The sequence below is a fragment of the Pongo abelii genome, chromosome 11 (assembly GCF_028885655.2).
Source record: "Pongo abelii isolate AG06213 chromosome 11, NHGRI_mPonAbe1-v2.0_pri, whole genome shotgun sequence".
NCBI lineage: Eukaryota > Metazoa > Chordata > Mammalia > Primates > Hominidae > Pongo > Pongo abelii.
In genome coordinates, this window is record NC_071996.2 from 65238962 (window position 1) to 65259086 (window position 20125).

A 20125-nucleotide genomic window follows, 5' to 3' on the forward strand; every position below is an offset into this window, starting at 1 on the left:
TATCATGACCCATTGTCTCATAAGAACTACTTACAGTACTTTATACAGTGGTCCAGAAAGAAGATGCACAAATGTCTATAAAGTGCCTACCTTCACTACGAGCAAATACTTATTCTGATTTTTTATTCTTGGCTTTCTTGGCAGCCCCTTTATGGTTTACAGCCCATTTATGGTTTACAGAAATGGTTACCTGAGAGTCAAAGCTAATGGTGAACTTTGAAATTATAATCTTTGGAGATAAATAAGAATGTTTTACAATGAAAAGTCTTTAAAAAGCACTAAACACTAAACACGGTTTATGTAGACTTACTTGCACAAGGGAAATGCAAATACTCTTGGGACCTCATTATTTCATAGCCCTTGGGGAAATCCTGTGGGGTACTCAGAACACAATATGGAACTCTTCATACCATAGGGTTTTGTTATGGCTTCTGTGTATGTGTCTTAAGTGTCTTCACTGTAGTTTTAAAATTCCATATGCTACCAAGTGATATCCAGGTTGAATTTTTCATGTTTCACATATTTTTCATCTAGAACAATGGTTCTTTCATTGAGATGAGATGGACTAAGTTTGTATGCCCTTATCTAGATTCATTTAGTTTCTCATTTTTCAGTGCCTAGTCAAGCTGTTTGATGAACAATTTTGTGTGTGTGTGTACATGTGGAATATAAAATACCTATGCCAAGGCACTAAAGATGAAATGAAAATAGACGACTCCTCATGCATTAACGTTATCTAAATGTAGTAGTCTTGTTGATTCAGCTGGCTAAACATTCTTTTCCTTCCTTATAATTGTTTTTCTTCCAAAATTTAATTTTGCCAGACAGAATGGAATGAATCTTCTGATATTAGTTTACAAGTTGCTGTTCTCTTCTGTGATAACTTTCCAATGACTCTAAAGATTATGGAGATGATGACCACGAACAAAGGAGATATGAAACTAACAAAGCAATATTCCACAGAGCCAAACCTAATAGACATATCTTTAATCCTTCTCCCTCCCCTCCTCTCTCCTCTCCCCTCCCTCCCCTCCCCCTTCCCTCCCCCTCCCTCCCTCCTTTCCTTCCTTCCTTCCTTCCTCCCTCCCTTCCCTTCCCTTTCCTTCCTTCCTTCCTTTCTTTCCTTCCTCTCTTTTGCACTGAAAAGCACAGAAGACAATATCTCAGTTCCTGATAATTTTTCTGAAGAGTTTTCAGAAGCAAGTACATATTCTAAACTTTTAGGACTGAGAACAAAGTGTTTATATTTCTTTACTTTTTCCCTTCCTTTGCCTCCCCTCCATTTTTTGCCCCTTTTTTCTCTTTTCCTCTGCTTTCCTTTCTTTCTTTCTCTCTCTTTTGCTCTTTCTTTTGACTGGAGATCTACCCAGTTAGGACTTTTGATCACCTTTTTTTTAAACACACTGCACTAAATGTTAAGGAACATGGAAATAGGATACAAAGCAGAAAATAGATACTATTCATTCATTCAATAACCATTTCTGGAGCACAAATTAAATATTAGATACTCCTCTAGATTCACAGAATATATTAGTGATCAAAATAAATGAAAATCTCTGCTCTTGTGGGGCTTATGTTCTAATTCAGGCTGAAACAAAAACATAATAAAAATAATACATAAGTAAATTATATAACATGTTATGGAAGTAATGTGTACAACATTCAGCAGACTAAGGGGTTCAGGAATGTGGCAATGACAAGTGTTGGGGGAGGGGGTAACAAATAATTTTAAATTGTAAATTATGTTAAGTAGCTGACGTTTGACCAAAGATTGAAGGAGTCAGCCAATCCTCAAGTTAGTCAATCTCCAAGACACTTGAATTATAGTTGGGCAGTAAGTACATGACAGATAATACCAAAAGCAATGTGTCTCAAGGGCAAATTCATAGAGTATAGCACGTCTCTATGGGTGTTAAAAGAATGCATAGCATAGAAATGATTAAAATTTAAAGATGATAATAAGAATTGAATGAAAGGAAAACAACATTCCTGCTGAGAGTTGGGTAAAGCATGAAGGTAAAATGAAATAAATTCTATAATAGGAATAGGTAAATCTTTTTAATGAGTAAACTTAATTTTATTCCACTAACAACCTGAAAAGACCTGGAAAGTGGGGCTTCTCTGATTTCAAACATAAAACTTACACTGGGGACTTAGATAGCCTAGGAAGGTTAATCAGATTAATTAAAAGCAATGACAACTCTGGATTCAACACATAAACATAGAGGAGATAAGGATGAAAACTTTAAAATCATTAGTGACAGAAAATCAGCCTTTGCAAAGCCAAGGAGTCCACAGAACACACATCGGCATTAGCTTCAAGGTGGTGCCTATCAAGAAGGTAGCAATGGATTAATGAGTTACAGAGAAAGTCAACAATAGCTTTGCTGTGCCCTGAAGAGAGATAGAAAGCACAGAGAAGGCCCTAGAACTTAAGTTTTAATCTCACAGAGAAGAAAAAAATCATGGGAGCAAAAATTAAAAAAAAAAAAACTGGATAAATTTTAGCGTATACTGTATAGTAAAAGAAATAAAAGACAGCAATTCTGGATAGACTTAAAGAATAACATGATTTTAGAACTGCAACAGCTTCATGTTAAAATGAATAAAATGGTTTTAGGATTCAGATAATTAACATAACCCATAAAGTGTGTGCAAAAGAATTAATATAAATTATAAAACATTTTCCAAGTTAAGGTTATATTTAATTAATGAACTTACATGATACACCTATTATAGATATAATTTATAGAGGTATAAGGATTACATTAAGCCATTTATAAAAGTTAAAGGGTAAGTTAATAGATATATTTAACATTGTAAGACAGTTTGATTTATGTAATTTTCAAAGGCATTTAAATTGTGTTTGACTCAGGTTTTTTGGGTGCATGGAAGAATGTCTCACCTTGGAATTATTTTTGTTCAAATTCTCACACGTGGGAACAAGGGGGGAAGAAAGTTATGCCTCTCAATATTTTTATGGAAAATACAGTAAATCTGAAGAAACCTCACTGAATATCTGTACTTCATTTTTCATATTATAATAAATACATATTTTCAATTCTCCAGTTTTAAAATTTAACTGGCTTTTTTTCCCCCTCTGAATTTGCCAAGACTAGTTCCCTTACATTCAACTTCTAGGCCAAGTTAAAAAAACCAAGACAACAACAACCGACTATTCCCTGAGCATGATTCTTCCCCCAGCACTCTTACAAGCATAGCATGGTCTCAGCATAGCAGTCCACTGGTGTGATACTTAGGCTCATCAGATTTCTGGATGTCTTGGGTTTCTTATCTCATATAACATTATATTTAACCTTTCCCTTAAGAGGAAGTTATTCATGTTTTTCCAAGAATGGATTAAAATAAAAGTAGAAATTCAGGCTGTGCTTTATAAAACAAAGTTATTTTTCATCAAAGTACTATATTATTATATATGGTTCTACTAGGAGAATGTTGTATAAAAAGGGTAAATACAATAAATTAGAGAAGTAATTTACTAATTTACCTTCTTCTGCTTATATTAAATTCCACACTAGCTTTTCTCCTACTGTCACCTTTTTGCCATAATTTGTATTTTGTACATCACAGTAAACATTATTCTATTTAACTGATGTTATGTTTGCCTAAGATGAAGGTTGATTGTACAAATAATTCATGATATAAAATATTATCTCAAAAATGTTAAAAAGAATATAACTCTATAACTCACTGAATTTTCCAGCAGAAAGAAAAAAATAACATTTTTAATGCTAGAATAAAATTTCTAGTGATTTTCAAGAAAAAATAATTTGTTTGTTTTCTCAAGTATTTGCTTGTTTTCCACTATGTAGCTTGCATTTTTTAAAAATACAAGACAGTTAATGACTTCCTTATTTTTGTCTAATGATTTTCTCATGAATGTTTAAATAAAAGTAATTTTTCAGGTGAAAACATAAGGATAAAATAAGCAGAAGTCATCTAAATACTTTTTCTATGTTCAGACAGGGTCATACTTTGAAATTAGCCTAGGTCAGAGACTTAACTGTGGTTCAGTGGGTCCATTAATTTGGAAGGAAAAAATTTTTAGCTCAAGGACATTAAAAATTTCTACCACTTTGTTGCCAATAGAAAATAAACATAGCTTTATATCAACTACAATGTTGTAGATATCCCAAACTATTATTGATACATGTCATTTCTTTGAAATCATTACCTTAGATTTTCTTATTTAATGTGTTATTGAAGAAGCAAACTTATTTATGTGTCATAAACTTAATATCATATTTTGAAAATCATTTATTTAATTAAATCAATTCATTTCCTATGAATTATATTTTTTGGATTTAAAAATTTATTCTAAGTTTGGCTTGAAAGCCTTCACCAGAATGGTCAAAGAGGCACACACACAGCACAACAGAAGATTAAGAACCCCTGCCAGGTGCAGGGCTCACGTCTGTAATCCTAGCACTTTGGGAGGCCAAGGCAGGCAGATCACTTGAGGTCAGGAGTTCAAGACCAGCCCGGACAACATGGCGAAACCCCATCTCTACTAAAATGACAAAAATTAGCCGGGTGTGATGGTGTATGCCTTGTAATCCCAGCTATTCAGGAGGCTGAGACAAGGAGAATCACTTGAACCCAGGAGGCAGAAGTTGCAGTGAGCCGAGATCACGCCATTGCACTCCAGCCTGGGCAAAAGAGCAAGACTCCATCTCAGAAAAAGAAAGAAAGAAAAGAAAGAAAGAAAGAGAGAGAGAAAGAAAGAAGGAAAGAAAGAAAGAAAGAAAGAAAGAAAGAAAGAAAGAAAGAAAGAAAGAAAGAAAGAAAGAAAGAAAGAAAGAAAGAACCCCTGACTAATAATAATCAATCCTAGTTTGATTCCTAAAGAAAATATTTGAACTTCATCAAAAATAATTTAAAAATTAAGAGGAAACCCTAAATTTTAAAATTGCTTATAATTTGGCCCTATCTTTGTTTCTCCCTTACTTGTTTGCTCATCGTGAGAATGGATAACATTTGCTGGGGTAGTTTTGATATTTATTATCTTGTGTCATCCCAAATATTTCTCACACTATTTTTTGCTTGTTTAATGTGGCCTAGTTTGATGTGGAAGATACTCACATATAATTGCAATCTCCTACAGAAATGGACACATACACAATTTTGTCATAATTATTTTCTACATTTAAAATATACCTTATAATTTCACAGAAGCTTATGAGATAGATTACGAATTAGGACTTAAACCAGGCCATTCAGATGCTCACTCCCTGGAATCTGAATCATGAGAAAAAATTCTGAGCAGATGGCAAAGAGGCTGAAAACTCTGGGTGTTCTATTCTATCCTAATGCTGGTACTAAAGTGAATCCAACAACTCAGGTTGGAGAATGCCTCATATTTTTTTTCAATAATTTCTTGTTTATGTTAGTTGGAGTCAGTTCTGTTGGAACTAAAAACTTTAATTCTGTAATCTCTTAGTTGGGATCCTAGAGGAGTTGCCACAGATGGGATTATTTCATTTTATAGTTTTTAGATTAGTTTGGAACAAGCTGCTCACCCTTCTTTGCTAGTAAGATTTCCTAGATGAATGGTTTGGGTTCAAGAATTATTTCCCTTTCTTGTTTAATTTCTCTTTTTGCTTTCTCTTTCTCTTAAAAACTCATAACTGATATGTAGTCAAGTTGTAAAGGACCTATTTGCAGATTAGTAGCCCACATGGTTTATAAATTGATCATTTATATTTTCCCATTTTAAGCTTGATTAAATATTATAAATAACAATATTTTAATATTTACAATAATGTATATGAATTATGAATATAAAAGCATTTTGAACAAGATAAAACACTATCCAAATACAAGAGAATAATATAGTTTATTTATTAAATGATGATGATATTTGTTACTTCCACTATAATATCCTTAGAAATAGCCTTTTATTTCCCAGAGTGCATAATGCCAAACCAACACAATGACTTTCGTAATAACAAAGGGTGAATTTGAGAAGGAAGAAACTGAAAACAGAGAGGGGAGAAAGGAGATTACTGCAATAGATCAAGAGGCAGCAGTCTGAAACTATACAAGAGTAGTAGAAATGAGAAAAGGAAAAATGGAAAGAGAACGAAAAAGAAAGACATCACAGAGAGTGTATCAACAACTTTGGCAATTACTTTTATAACAAGGGATAGGGAAGGTATAAAAATTGTAAAAAGAAAATTAAGATTTCTAGCAAAAATTAAATTAATGAATGAGCAAGCAAAAGATTTGAAAGAAAATAGTTAAAATAATTAGTGCAGTTTTCAGCAGGAAGAGAGATTGAGGTATTAGTAGGATTTCAATGTGGAGACATCCAGGTAGCAGGTAAAAAACCAGGGTTGGATCTGTACATTTATAAATTACAGGAAAAAAATGCAACTGTTGAAACAAGACCATAGGAGCAAGTCCAGGAAAAGAAACTTGGGGAACTTACACTGACTTTTAAGAGAGCACGAGATTTAAGAGATGGGTTTTAAAAATCAGCTAGAAAAGGAGATGGAGAAAAGTAAAACCAGCAGGAAGTAATGTCCTTAAATCTAAAGCAATAAAATGCAAAGAAAAAAATGAATTATAAAGAAGCCACTGTATTTAGGACTTAGCAAACTTTTGGAGACTGTTGAGAAAGCAGCTTTTGTGGAGTGCTTAGAACGAGTCACTTTGCAAGGAATTAATTTTGGTCTAAAATAAATATATGAATTTCCTGTCACTAAGTCTACATTGGGCTGGAATCAACTATTCTGTCGTGAATCTAATAAGTGCCACAATAACACTCTTCCCAGAAATACAAAGCTTCCTACTTTATAGCATTTTTCCTATTTAAGATTCTCTGACACTTTTTTCTCTAGGACAACAGCAACAAAAATTAACACTTTTTCCAAAAGAATTTATTTTATTTCTTTAGAACAGAAGATCTTTTCTATATGGTTGATGTTAAAATATGTACTTATTATATTAAAAAAAAAAAAAAAAAACGGCCAGGCACAGTGGCTCACGCCTGTAATCCTAGCACTTTGGGAGGCCAAGGCAGGTGGATTACCTGAGGTCAAGGAGATCTAGACCAGCCTGACCAACATGGAGAAACTCGATCTCTAATAAATATACAAAAAAAATTAGCCAGGTTTGGTGGTGGGCACCTGTAATCCTAGCTACTTGGGAGGTTGAGGCAGGAAAATCACTTGAACCCAGGTGGCCGAGGTTGTGGTGAGCTGAGATCATGTCATTGCACTCCAGACTGGGCAACAGAGCAAGACTCCATCTCAAAAACAAAACAAAACAAAACAAAATCTAAAAGTTTACCAATTTTCTTTATTTAATGTAGTTTGTTTACCTGCATGTTTCACTCAGGGGTGTTTAGTTAGAATCCTTGTGTGACATTGTGTGATCGTGGACTTTATTTTAAACATGTTCACATTGAATAGCTCTTAGCAAAACGTAAGTTGAAGGAAGTACAGCATACCTACTTTAACGTATGATAACAATTTCAATCCAATACAGACATATTTAGACAGATACTGTATTTAATTATTGAATTATGAAAACATTTACCATATTCTGTATGTTATGACATGAAATACTAACTATGAGCTGTAGTCAACATATATTTTGGAAAAAAAATCATTGGCATATACTTGGTACATCTAAATTAAAATGAGGAAGAAATCCAGAAGTGGTGTATACTCAACCAGAGTGATAGTCTTATTTATATCTGCTTTATTGTGGTTGAATTAGGTATATTAAGATCTTAGTATTATCAAAACACTAAGTTAAGAGAAATAAAGAGAAACAAGTGATATTTTTAATTTAATGCTTCACATTTCAAGGGTTCTACTCTATGTTGACTAAAATTCTGTTTTTGAGTTTTCATAACTTAATCATCATAAGTGAGTTATAAAATAAACATAAAAAGACATACTAGTTTTATTATTCAATAAACATCAAGAGACTGATATAATTATATAAATCTTTCATTCAAAGTAAATCAATATTTTAATAGTATGAGCTAAACAAGAGGTCAATCTTACTTATAGAAACAACTAAAAGAGGTTGAATGATGTACCAATGTTCCAATTCTAGTTAAGGTCATAGGTTTGAATGTAAACTCTATGACTGGAATGGCTGCTATACCCAGGACCTAGGACAAATTCTGCCTTATATTAGACTCTTCATTAATGCTGTTAATGTGACATTTCTCCCAATTATTTTATATTACATCTGAGGAAAATTGCAACTCTTTTGCTTCCATTTAAACTTGTTTTTATTTCTACTTTTGAGATAGAATGTTGCTCTGTCACCCAGGTTGCAGTGCAGTGGCACATTCAGCTCACTGCAGCCTTGAACTCCCAGGCTCCGGGGATCCTTCCACCTCAGCTTCCTGAATAGCTGGGACTACAGGGACCTGCCACCATGCCTGGTTAATTTTTGTTTATTTTTTAGAAAGATGAGGTCTATGTTGCCCAAGCTAGTCTAAAGCTCCTGAGCTCAAGCCATCCTCTTGCCTTGGCCTCCCAAAATGCTGGGATTATAGGTGTGAGCCACTGTGCCTGGCCCTGAAATTGCTAATTAAACTAAATTAAAAGATTTAGAAGATTTGCTTTAAAGGACAATTTAACTTATAGACAGGGTGTTTCTAAAGTGAGATTTGCTTTTAGATGACAAAAATTCAAAAACAGACATCAATTAATCCTTTAGGTAAATAATCACAAAATTTAAATTAATAGGGCCTGAATCAATATCAATTTTTTAAAGCCTAAGTTAGTCATCAAAATATAATATAACTGTGGTAAAATTAAGTCCTGTGTACATTTCACTGTGAAATTTACTTTCCACCATTTGGGAGGTTACAAGGAAAAAAAAATCTCTTGGTTTAAAAATATTTCTTTCTATGTTTAATTTTAGTTGTGCATTTTTCATTTTTAGATTATTATTTTTTTATTTGAATCTGTAAAGCTGTTAAAAAATGTGGAATAAAGTACTGAGGTAATCATCTGCTGTTTTACCATTTCCTTCTAGTGCCAGCTAAAATTAAAATGGGAATATCACTGTTTAGAGATTTAAATGTTAGGCATGATTGAAATAGTATCATTTGGAAGAAAGGCTCCCAGACAAATACCCCAACATGTATTGAAAAAGCAGCTGCTTTTACTGACTACCCTTCAGGTTCCTCCATTAGTCTATTTAATGAATTTTTCCCTTTTCAAAATTGCAGTCTTAATCAGATTCCTGATGAAATAATATGGTTTTTTTTGCTAAAATTCAAATCTGGTGAGAAATACAAAACAAAACAAAATCTCCCAAGAATGATTATAGAGTTAGCCATTTTTCCCATAATCCCCACAAAAAAATGTGTATGTCCTTAGAAATGTTTGACCACAAAGATATCTCAGTTACCAAAATTTCTAGATAAAGGAACTGCCATGCACAGATACTTATTTCTTCAGGTTAATAATCATGCTATAGAGAATGACATGAAAAAAAAATTTACCCCTCTATCCTGGGAGTACATCATATCAGACCTTGGATTTCTCACAAGACAGTAACTAGGGCATGCTTATTGAGTGCAAGTAAGTTGCAGATGAATGTCTTGTTTCTTGGGACAATTATGTTCAAGTTATCTAGTTTTTTCAATAAAAACTGCCATTGAGTGCCATATTTTCATATGCACAGCCATCCAATTCATATGAGTTACTACCATGTACAACTGAGATATATTCCTTATTCTCAATAAGCTCACTGTACTTGGGCAGAACCAAAGCTGGGGTGAGTACTATGAGTAATAGTAGGTTTATATCAACTCTTAAAGGAGATTTTATATGCAGATATGGTCTAACACTGGTTACCAGGAGAAAAGTAAAAACAACTTATTTCTTCTTTGTTGTTTCCATGGGATCTGTTGTTGCTAAAACATAGCAAGAGCTGAGTAAATATATGTTGAAAAAAAAGTGGATGTGTTTAATGAGTGTGTTCTAGGAAAAACATAAGACCTAGAAAACATGAGAGGAAAGTCAGGGAAAGTTCTCTGGAGGGAATGAGAGTTCCCTGAGATCCTGGGCAGATATAAACGTTGGGTAGGACCTAGTATAAGCAGCCAGGCTATATTGTTATTGGAGGATATATTCTTTAGTCAAACTGAAACACCATTTCTTTTTGTATAAACAGAAAGCCAAAAATATTGAAGAAACTCTCGCTTTAAAAAGTAACTTAAAGTTTGTATGTATGTGTGTTTGTATGTGTGTGTGTATACATACACACATATATTGTTTATATACATATAACTATGTATATAGTTATATGGGTTTATATACATATACCCATATAACTATGGGTATATATATAAAGTATATATATGTATATATGTAGCTACATATACATATGTATGTATATAAGTATCTACATTTACGTATCTACATATACATATATATATACACGTATTTGTATATACCCATAGTTGTATTGTTTTTAGAAACCAGTATATAATTAAGCAAATCTGATAAAGCATTATATTCGGCAGAAATTATTTCCTATACCAAAGGCTTTACCATTGAAACCTCTTATAGGTTTGCCTTGTCTACTTAAAGTGTGAGTCAATTTACACAAGTTTCAATAAAAATTAAAAGCAAATAAGCAATAACAACTTTATTGCCTTTTAGCTAAGGTTTGAAGTCTCATGATTTGCTATGCACAGGAGGACATTTAAGGGTTCACATTTTGAGGCCAAGGAAATATGAAGGAAAAATCGATTATTATTTGAGGAAACAAAGGATGACATAAATAATATTCAAATATAGTGTAATTGGTTGATCTAATGAAAATTCCTTGTTAAAGAATGACCTGAGAAATTTTTGACTCCCTGCGAAAGAAGGAGAGGTACTTTCCACTCTTTCCCAGATGGGTAGCTAAAGATTGGGCCTGGGTTTCTTTCACCTCCAGGAGTAACAATTTTTTGTTTATAAAAATGTAGATCTGTGAAGGGAATAGTTAACTGTACCCTACATAAAGGATAGACTAGAGACCTTGGGACTTCTGGATTGAAAGGTAAGAGGCCCAATCCAGAGAAGTAAATTGGATTGTCCTCTGTTAATGGTGGAGACCTGCAACCTTGCCTCACACAGTTCCTGGGAAGTTGTACCTAGCCTAGGGACTAATAGCTGCATGGTATCATTGGAGTCTGGGGAGAATAGCTCAGCCCAGCACTGAGGGAGTAAATTTGACAGCAGAAAGGCCACCTTTCAAGTAGATCCGTAGGACAAATCATGGTACATTTTCAGTGGTGATCACAATGGATTAACCCTATCAAGGATTCTCAGCCCAATTTCTTGAACGATGTTAAGTCCTGGGGTCTCAACTCAAGAATAGTAAGGGCATGTCACAATGATTGCTCTTAGATCTATCACTGATGTTGATTGGAAATAAGTTGCAAGCTAGGTGTGATTAGATTGAGGACTAATTGAAGGAGAGAGGGAGGTAGGGAAAGAAGGAAGAACATGAGGACAGGCAGGCAGGAAGGAAGGAAAAAAGAAAGAACAGAGGAAGAGAGGAAAGAAAAGAAAAAGAAAAAAAATCCAGAGAACAAAAGCTTTTGGAATTTTTAAAATGAGAGAATCTTGAAACAACGTAAATGTCAAAAATTAATAAATAATTACTTTCTAGATGATAATGTGTATTTGCTTCCACTAATTGTTCTCAACTTTGCAAAAATTGCCAAAAGTTGCCTTCAGAGTCCCACTTATTAAAACATTCAAAAGATACAAAGTCCTGAAGAATATGTAATAACTTTGCGCAGAGTATGTTTACTGAAAATGAGAGATAATAAGGTCACTTAAGTGGAAAAGCCTTAGGATTTTCACTATGTTAACCAAGTGTACGGTATGTGGCACATAATTTCTTAGTGCTATGAATTTGTGTAGCTTATGATAGCTAGCTAGAATACTTATTTATCTTCAAAAACACTTTGACATGGTTTGAAACGTGACATGTTCAGTGGAAATCTAACGCAGGGGATTCAAACATCTTCTAGTTTAGTAACCACCTTGCATAATTTTTTTAAAAAAATCTCAAGTAGAAAAACAATACTTTGCTCTGACATACATTGGTTAAACAGGACATTAGTTGTCACAAACCATTATTCAGAAAATATTTTAATTTACATTTTTATAAATCTCAATAAACTTCTTGTATTTGAAAAAAATCATCACGTGTGCAAGACATGTTATTTATTCAATCTTCAGGTATCCTTATTTCTCCCGTAAATTTAGGGGACCCATGCAATAATTCTGCATCCCCTTAATGTCTATGCCTTGTAGGTTTTAAGAGTATAACCACTCAGTTACCATTAAAAGTCCAAAATACTATAAATTTTTATTTTGAGTGAAGTAACATTAATGGTCCCCTTCTCATTACTCCTCTAAATAGTATCTTCTGAGCCATATACTAGTATTCTTAATGCGATCAAAAGTAGTGAATCACTTGTCTTTAAACCTAATTACACCAGAAATGTTTAGTGTTGGTATGCATACAAATAAGCTTGGCTTCAATATTTTATTTCATTGCAGCATCTGCTCTAAAAGGATTTTCCCTCTAAAATATACGCGTTATTGAATACCTAAATACAGTCTTTTGAACAGCACACTTAAGGTTTCTCTAGATAATGCATTCTAACAAAACTTCCTTAGAAAGATCCGCACAAGGTATTATTCTTTCACTTATGAACAATACATTATTTACGTGTAGAATAGCAACTAATTACAATTGCTCTATCATTCTAGTTGCTTGGCTGTGATTTCTAAGTTTATGAATGCCTTTTAAAAATGTTCTACCTAAGAGTCAGGTTGATACATTACAGCAAAAATAAGCTTGTTTTTATAATTCTGTAGAAACTAATAACACAATTCTCTTTTGGTCATATGACACATATTGAATTTTAACATTTTTGCTTCATCTACATTTCCCCCCACATTTATATCCCTGTCTATATCAAGGAATTGATTAGAAAGCTACTCAAGCAAGCTTAAGTGAGGGAGTTCTACTGTAGACATTGAATAGATTTTGCTGATATCTATGGTGAGTATCTATTGCTTGGTTGGCTTAGCAACATTTCTACCTTTTCCTCTGGAAATATCTTTCTTCTTCTGACTTCAAGCTTGGAGTTTCAATGTCCCTATGTCCTTACAACCTGAACATATGATGAGATTATCAGAGGCTTTCTCAAGTCGTTCAAGTTGTTTTCAAACTGTAACTAAAGAGAGTCTCTATCTGGTGACAGCACTATGAAAAAAAGTTCCCCAAAGTCAAAATATCTGATTCTATTACAGCAACAACGGTCCAGATTTATTAAGTTCAGACATTCTACTAAGCACTTTAAACACTTAACAGCAACTCTATCATTATACACCACATGTTACAGGTGAGGAAACTGTAGGTTAGAGTCTATGTCCAATTCTTAGTGCAACTAAGTCATAGTGCTCTTATCTAAGTCAGGCAGTCTAATTTTAATCTGGCAATGTTTACCTATCACTTTCTAACGGTGGGAAGAAATCTGCCTGAGAGCGTGAGGTGCATCATACATAGAGAAGCACAGATGAGGGATTCGATAAGAGTGGATGGTGGTATTTGAGTCTATAGATCCAGCTGCTTCTCAGCTGTGCCAGAACCTCTCCCCTTCCTAGAGTTTGACTGTTAAACATTCCTTTAATTCTGATATTTCCCATTCTCCTAATAAGCCTCAACTTTTTTCTCCCTTAACCTAATTTGAGTTGAGTTGCTGAATCTCCAAAGAAGGGAAAGATAGTAAAGGTGAGTCCCTCAGGAATGGGCATTGGAATTGAGAAGCCAATATTCAGTGCTGCTCTCTTTGCCTCTCAAGAATACAAAGGCTCCCTTTCTTTCTGCTTCCCCCTCTTTTCTTTAGATCTTGTCTTTCTCTCCACTGCTTTTCTCCAACTACTCATTTTATTTTCCCTGACTAGAGATCTTCTTTCCTTTTTCATGAACTTTTTTATTTTTTCTACACAATGTACAATTTATTTCAAAGGGATCAAGAAATAACACATATATGTATATATACATATGTGTGTGTGTGTATATATATATAGGCTTTTGTTATAACATCTTGTCAGCAAATAACTTGAGCTAATGAAAGATCTTGTTGGAAGGAAACAGAGCCTAACACTGGGGACAGGGAGGGTGAACGAAGGAGATGTGGAGAGAGGAATTATGTTTTTGGGAGCAGTGGGAAGAAAGACTATGGATTTTAGATCCATTCTGTTCTAATTACCAGATGTGAAATTGATAAAGACCACTCTGTGGCACAAACTTTAGCATGTGACTGGGGGTGTTCCTCTCAACACTAGCAGCATTGTACACTTCGCTCATTTAGAACTCAGTCTATATGTCTCAGGTGTTTGTATTTTGAAAGTCTGAGCTCCTTAATGGGAGAATCTGAAGAATGTTTGGAGGAGCCATAAAAATTGGATTTTAGTCATAGTGTCAGTATATGCCTCATATTCATTTTTATATGATAATTATAATAACTCCTGTCTGCCTACCTTATAAAATTGTTGTGAGACATAAAGTTATATAAATAATGTAAATATGCTTAGGAAACTGTAAAGGTATAGGTAAACATGGGAGGTATGAGTCTTAATCTGTGTTTTATCTAGAATAAGCAATCAATATATTCTATGAAATTAAGGAACAATTATTTAAGCAGTTCTTTAAAATTGAAGAGGAAGAACCTTCAGCCAGTAAAATAACACAATTCATCATGTCATCTTGAAAGTATTTTATAATGCAATGGATAGAATAGAGATAATGAGATCCATCACTGCTACTATGATTCTCTCTTCTAATTTTTGTCCACTTTTCTATAAGCACTTCAGGAATCATGCCCCAAGATTCCATTCAACTGACTAATTTCTTGAAATTTCTATAACTTTGTCTCAACTGCACAAATTTACTTTCATAAATGAATGTATGCTCCTTTAAGACAGGAGCCATGATTCATTAAGCACCATTCTGAATACTCAGTAAACACTACAAATATTATTTGAAACATTTTTAAAATCATTCAGCTGAAGAGTTTTGAACCCAAAAGTCCTGTATCTTTATCTATTTGTATCAATTATTACTATGCCATTTGCTTTCCACTTACGATATACCAAGTAGATATAGTTTGTTAATTGCAAATAGCACCCACATGCAGTTGACTTTCACTATCTAAAACCGCCAATTACTCACTGCAAGTTACACAGAGTTCTTCTTTCTAGTTTCTGTCACCATGCTGATACTTAAAAGGATCCGTACAATTCCAAAATTGTTAGAAAATAGGATGGCCAGAGCTCGATGCATCCGTAGAAAGTAAACATTCAACCAAATTGCAGGGAGAGAAATGGGGTATAGGAATTGCGTTAAGATAAACCAATGACCAGGGGAAGTTAGAGGGCTAGTAATGCTGTCTTAGTTGGGTGGAATACCTAGTAGAAAATTAATCTGGAAGGAAGGCATTTGCAGTGTGTGTGTGTCTGTGTGTGTGTGTGTGTGTTTTGTTTTTGGTTTTTTTACTACTTATGCTTATTGGTTCTTTCATTTGGTGCCTACTATGTGTCAACTACTATAGTAGTCTCCGGAGATTAAAAAATTTAGCTATTTTGCCTTTGTGTAAACAATGTGACAAATACCATAACAAATTGATGTTAGGAATTAATAAAGATGCTACAGGAGTCTATGTGTGTGAAATGTGTGTTTGTGAAGGGTTTTTTTCTCCGCCCTAAGGAAAGATTTTACATCAGTAGGCAGTGTTTTTGAAGTTCGTCTTTAGTATTTCTTTCTTTCCAAATATTTGTCTTTTCTCATGCTTATATATTTCACGTAAAAATGGGTAAATATTTCCCAATAGTATATTACTACAACTGTATGATTCCTTAAGGTTTCATGGAAATCTCATGTCAGAGCACTGCAAATCAGGAAGTAGAAAATGAATAGTCAGTATGATATCTCTGTAAGTTTGATTTTATAAAGGAGAAATAGCAGCAGCTACAAGAAGCCATGACATTTGATTTTATGGCTAGCATGATCATAAAAATTCAAAGCACAATGTGGTCATATTTTATATATTTATTAAGAACGAAATCATTTCCAAGGAAATATGCCTTCTCTCCATGTAGCCTCCTTCATAATATTTTATAGACAGTATAATTTCCCAATTATCTAAATATTCTTAAAGATGATCAAATCTAGTGTAATCTAATGTTGTTCTAGGTCATTATTAGAAACTACTAGAAATGCAAAATGATACATAAATCCTCTTTAAAATGTATAGAATAGACTTATTTTTCCAGTAGAATTATGTCCAAGCATAAATAATCACTCTCTTTATAGATTACTGCAAGTACAAAAGCCAGATCGAAACTGACAGGGAATAAACAATGTAAGCTTAGATATAGATGCCTAAAAAATTCAATTCACGAGTTATTTTTAAAAAGCTAAAGACATTTGTAAAAATATCCAATGTAAACATAAATATCTTTAAGCAGATGCAGTTTCAACTTTAAATTTATTTTCCCAAATTCATGATATTTTAGTATGTTATGAAGCATCATACATACATTTACTCTAGCCAAAATAAATTTACTTTAAATAGGCAAAGAGAGCTCAGCCAGCATATTTTGGTTAGCCAACATAATTTTTTAAAGCTGTTATATTTTTAAATTGTTAGACATATAAAGCCATATAAACATCAGAGCTATAAAACCAAATTTTAAAAATATTAAAATGTCACAATGCTGACATGAATATCTACATTGACTTTATTGTATTGAATATCACCAGGAGAAGGGTAAGGAAGGAGGAAAAAGAATACAAGAAGGCACAAAACAGATCAAGCTGCTACTAACAACAACATTCAACATAAACTTACTCTTCAGGGAACAAGGTGGAAGAAAAAGCCTGATTGTAGGGTGCGGAAAATGAAATGAAGATGTTAATTTCAAAACTCCACTAATAGTTGATACTTTATTGAATCCTGGTATGTGTACAAGTCCAAAAATGCATACACATGTATATTCTTGCTTAAGTATTAAATATAACCATCAGCTTACTTCTGACATTGTGTTTAAGAGTGAGAACCCTGACTGACAAGGATGAGTGTTCACACTTTGAATCTTGCTCTCTGCAACAACGCTTCTCGATGGGTTTCAATTCTTTCAATTCTGTGGGGATTCTAAGATAGGTAAGTCCTTTTCTATGTGCTTGAAGGTTTTCTTCATAGGGACTAGAGGTGCATATGTCTTACTTTGTTGACACCACAATGTTCTCCTAACAAGCAGTGTTTGCAAAAGATAACAAAAAATGTTTATTGAATTTAATAGAGGGGGTGATAACTACAAATTTAAGTGGTCATATTACTGTCTTTCATGGAGCTGGCTCAATACATAGTGAAGAATGAATATGATCAAAATACAATAAATGAATGAATTTTACTTTACCTTGATGACAAAATTCTCCATATTTTTCTTTTCTTTTTTCTTTTTGAAATAGGGTCTCACTCTGTTACCCAGGTTGCTGGAGTGCAGTGGTACAATCATAGCTCATGGCAGCCTTGTACTCTTGGGCTCAAATGATCCTCCTGCCTCAGCCTCCCAAGTGTCGGGGACCATGCCCCACCAAGCCAGTTAATTTTTACATAATTTGTTTTTAGACATGGGGTCTCACTATGTTTCCCAGGCTGGTCTCAAACCCCTAGCCTCAAGCCATCCTCCTGCCTCAGCTTCCTGAGTAGCTGGGATTGCAGAACTTTTTTTTTTCTTTTATAACAAATGCTCTGCTATTCATACTTATTTTCTCCCTTCCTCCACTTTAACTACTAAAAACTACTAAAAAGCATTTAATGTTTTTGCTTTCCTGTATACTTCATTTTCTTTTTAAATGTGTGTGTGTGTATTGTGTGTGTGTGTGTGTGTGTGTGTGTGTGTGTCAAAGGAAAGAAGGCTTGAAATTACCTGTGCCCCTTACTGATCAGGAAAGTTCAATTTCAGCATTAGTCAGCGTTGCTCACATTTGGCACATGTACCTTGATGTGAAACAACAGGTTAAGCAAAAGCAAACAAAACAAAAATCCAACTACAAGAAAGGGCTTGTGAATTTGTGGAAGACCTAGTTATCAGTGAAAAGAAGGTCTAAAACATGGCAATAGAGTCCCTTTTGTTAACGTTTCAAGTCTGTCTAGCACCCCTTTGTTGTCACAATATTTTTTGACAAGTCTAAATTCCAGAAGTGATCAGAAGATCAAGGAGTTACTCAACAACAAAACAAAAAAAAAGCTTGATTAGTGGAGAACTGTTTGTTTGATTCCTATTTATTTTAGTCGTCGTTTTTCTTTACATCTATGCTGTTGTCTTCCAGTTTTCTGCCAAACATTTGAGCAGCACAGATTAGAAAGCCATCATTTTCAGGCCATTTTACGTCCAGTGATTTTCATATGGGCAATATCTTAAAAATTCAACATACACAAAAGTTATAAAATGAAGTCTCTCTCCCAGCTGTAATGCAGAAACTGAGCTACTTCTCCAGAGAAGTTTTGATGCATCTAGTGAATCTGTGCTCTGTGTGTGTGTCCTTTCAAAGATGTTCTAAGCACATTACACACACACACACACACATAAACACACATAATTTTTATTTCTACACAAAGAGTAGAATGCTCTGTATGTTGTTCTTTCCTGGCTTTAAAAAAAATTAACAATTTATCTTTGAGATTATTCCGTATAAGTTTATAAAGAGTTTATGAAGAGCATCCTTTCTCTCTGTCTCAATCTCTCACTCATAATGGCAGCATATTTTCCTATAATATGAATGTAAAATAATTTATTTAACCCATATCATATTCATGGGCATAAATGATATTTCTAATATTTTGCTGCAATGAATAACCATGTACATACTCCTGTAATTCCTAGTATGTTTAATTGTACAGGTAGGACACCTTTCTGGAAGTGAATTTACTCAGTTAAAGAGTATGCACATTTTAAAAAATAAAAAAATAAGCAGTATATGTATTTGAAAATTTTAAAGTTATATCGGAATTTCCCTTCATAGAAATTTTACCAATTTACATTTCCACAAACAATAAATGAAAGCTTGGTCCCCACATCCTTATCAACACCAAATATAATCATACACATTTTTCCCGAACTTGAGAGGTGGAAAGAGGTTTTTCAGTGCTCTCATCATCTTTCTCCCATAGTTTTACTGCTATTGGAGTTTCATTGTTTACATTTAATTCATCTATTTGGAATTAATTATGATGTAAATTTTAAAGTATACATCCGTTTTTTTCCCCCAGATTCTGCTAAAATGGTGCCCACATCATTAATAATTAACTCACCCTTTTCCCACAGATACAGAAGGCCATTTTTATTATATACTATAACTGCATAAATAAGTGGACATTTTTCTCAGTTTTATCATATCCCATTGACCTGTATATTCATGGGTGAATACTTCATAGTCTTTTTAATGAAAGTATTAAAACACTTTTAATAACCAATAGGACAATTACCCATGTCTTAGTTTTTAATTCAGGATTTTAAATTAATATGAACAAATTTTACCAGGGTTAGCCCCAGTTAGAAAGCATCACTCAAGTTATTGTTGAATCACAAGGCTATTTATAAAGTGCCATGCTGTAAACTGAAAAACTCAAATAGTATCCTACAACATTTTAATCTGCCTGTGATGCTTTTGAAATAAACAATTTCATCACAAGCAAAGATAAAATATTTAAGAGAAATACGAAATAAATTGATTTGTGTTAGCAAGATAGCCACGTTTTGGGTTAGCAGAGTAGTTAGTAGATAGTATCTACAACAAAATACGTTCCACGTTTTAAATTACTGACTTAAAACAAATTTAAGTTCCTAAATGATTGACTTAAAGACTAATTTGGCAGTACAAGCAATTAGTAAATTGAAGGTTGACTATCAAAGGACATAAAAAAGTAAGTGAAAGATGTTATTGATTAATCAAAACACAACTTTGGAGAAAGGCCTCAAATTGTAATCGTTTTGGACAGATTTTCTGAAGCTGGGTTTTTTTATAAATTGTGCCTTTATGTTTT

The 20125-nt window shown here is 33.5% G+C and overlaps 1 protein-coding gene across 7 annotated transcripts in view; it reads right to left on the reverse strand.

Annotated features, from left to right (window-relative positions):
• The window catches only part of KCNH7 (potassium voltage-gated channel subfamily H member 7), a 482617-nt gene that overhangs the window by 391563 nt on the left and 70929 nt on the right, over nt 1–20125 (reverse strand). The gene's annotated exons all lie outside the window — the stretch shown is intronic.